Source organism: Phlebotomus papatasi, chromosome 4 (assembly GCF_024763615.1).
Source record: "Phlebotomus papatasi isolate M1 chromosome 4, Ppap_2.1, whole genome shotgun sequence".
Classification (NCBI taxonomy): domain Eukaryota; kingdom Metazoa; phylum Arthropoda; class Insecta; order Diptera; family Psychodidae; genus Phlebotomus; species Phlebotomus papatasi.
The window spans coordinates 5,946,385-5,949,167 of NC_077225.1; positions in this window are offsets into that span (position 1 = coordinate 5,946,385).

A 2,783-nucleotide genomic window follows, 5' to 3' on the forward strand; every position below is an offset into this window, starting at 1 on the left:
ATTGGACTCCATTTTGAATTGAGTGAAAAACCAAGATGGCGGCCGAAAATCGAAAAACCAAAGAAGTTCGCGGAATCTAGACAATATGACCTTTCATTTGACACCAAGGTCAAGTCGATCGGTTGAGTAGTTTGGTCTGGGGGATTGGACATCTATGGGTGGTTATTCCTCGGCATTTGGTTATCCATGGACATGTCCTCGGACATTCCGTGGACATGTCGGACATTCCATCCTCTGACATTTGCGGATATGCTTGATGCATTTTGTGTCCAAATTTGAAGAAAATCGGCCCAGTGGTTCAAAAGTTATGGAGAAAAATGTGAAAAAATAGTCCGCCATTTTGAAATGAGTGAAAAACCAAGATGGCGGCAGAAAATCGAAAAACCAAAGAAGTTCGCGGAATCTAGACAATATGACCTTTCATTTGACACCAAGGTCAAGTCGATCGGATGGGTAGTTTGGTCTGGGGGATTCGACATTGCGGGTGGTTATTCCTCGGCATTTAGGATACCATACGGGAGTCATAGTATACTCCCGCCGTTTACCCGCGCTTTCTTGAATTTCTTCACATTGACATTCAGAGCACTGGGCAGAAATCACATTGTGTCAACACCCGTTAGAGCCATCACAATGCTTTGTTTTAATTAGACAGTCGGATTCCCCTGGTCCGTGCCAGTTCTGAATTGATTGTTTGTTGATGGTCGTTGTAAATCTATATACAAAAATGTTGTTTTACCAACATTTTTTTTAGCGTATATAGCATAGCTTGAGTGTTCCGTACTTCGTGCTGGCCTAATCATATCTTTTCACCGTCCGTTAAGACAACTAATCAGATACTTCAGCCAACACATTTACTCATACTTCCCAAACAAGCCCGACACATCTCAATCTTCAGAGCCAATCCTTATCCCGAAGTTACGGATCTAATTTGCCGACTTCCCTTACCTACATTATTCTATCGACTAGAGACTCTTAACCTTGGAGACCTGCTGCGGATATTGGTACGGTCTATTGAGAATGTTTACGTGGCCCTACCATAGATTTTCAAGGTCCGAGGAATGACATACCCGACACAGCAATAAACGCCATGCTCTTCTAACTCATTTACCATATCTCTCTTCGAAAGACTTCCATGGTAATACAGTTATGAAACAGAAAAGATAACTCTTTCGGTATGCTTCGACGGCTTCTCTATGGTAGCTTCTGTTGCCAGGATGAGCTTTAAACCTATAGAATATAGATATTACTCTATATCTATAGGACCCACAATAAACGTATACTCAATAGGTTACGGAATTGGAACCGTATTCCCTTTCGCTCAAAAAATATAAACCAAAAATTTATATTTTTTTTTATATGTTCAGCTTTCGCCTAAAGCTTAGGACCGACTAACCCGTGATCAACCACTGTTCACACGGAACCCTTCTCCACTTCAGTCATCCAAGATCTCATTCGATTATTTGCTACTACCACCAAGATCTGTGCCAATGGCGGCTCCATGTGGACTTACGTCCAACACTTCAAAGCACACCATTGTACCCTCCTACTCATTACAATTTCATATTATATACAATTGCTCATATATAACATCTATTGTAACGGCTATGTATAGGCAGACGACTTGAGCGCCATCCATTTTAAGGGCTAGTTGTTTCGGCAGGTGAGTTGTTACACACTCCTTAGCGGTTTACAACTTCCATGTCCACCGTCCTGCTGTCTTAAACAACCAACACCTTTCATGGTATCTGACATGAGTCGTATTAACATTTGGGCGCCGTAACATAGCGTTTGGTTCATCCCACAGCGCCAGTTCTGCTTACCAAAAGTGGCCCACTAAGTACAACTTTTATCTTAACCTCAAAGTATGACTTCAATCAAGAAAGTCGAGGTCTTACCCATTTAAAGTTTGAGAATAGGTTGAGGTCGTTTCGTCCCCAATAGCCTCTAATCATTCGCTTTACCGGATAAGATTACTCTTATATAATGTGCACCAGCTATCCTGAGGGAAACTTCGGAGGGAACCAGCTACTAGATGGTTCGATTGGTCTTTCGCCCCTATACCCAATTCTGACAATCGATTTGCACGTCAGAACTGCTTCGGTCCTCCATCAGGGTTTCCCCTGACTTCAACCTGATCAGGCATAGTTCACCATCTTTCGGGTCCTACCATGTATGCTCAAGGTACGATTTCATAAAATTTTGCAATTTTAATTATAAATCGCCCCGGGATGGAAATTTATCCATATATGTAATATATAATGGATAAATATAATCCCATTAACAGTCACGTTAATTTCGCTCTTGGGTTTTATTTCAAAATACTCTATTGTCTAACAAAAGTTTGACAATAAATCCCAATAACTTGCATACATGCTAGACTCCTTGGTCCGTGTTTCAAGACGGGCCCCGAAGGTATCTAAATCTTTGAGTGCACTGCCAATCAAATACATATAAATTATATATAATTACATATGCATGTTATATGATTGTTTTAAATCCGTCAGTCGAATACTATCAGAATTCTATTATGGATTTATCAAAATAACACATAATGATATTTATGATAAACAACCCATTACGAATTCTAGAGATAGACTCAAATATAGCAAAAAAGCATATATTTAATCTAACGGATTGCAGTGTCCTACTAGATGAAAAGTGCATACTAAACGATTAAGTTTAATATTGAATTTCATCCATCGGATAGATTAGATTCAACGGGCTTAACCCCTATACGGTTTCACGTACTCTTTAACTCTCTATTCAGAGTTCTTTTCAACTTT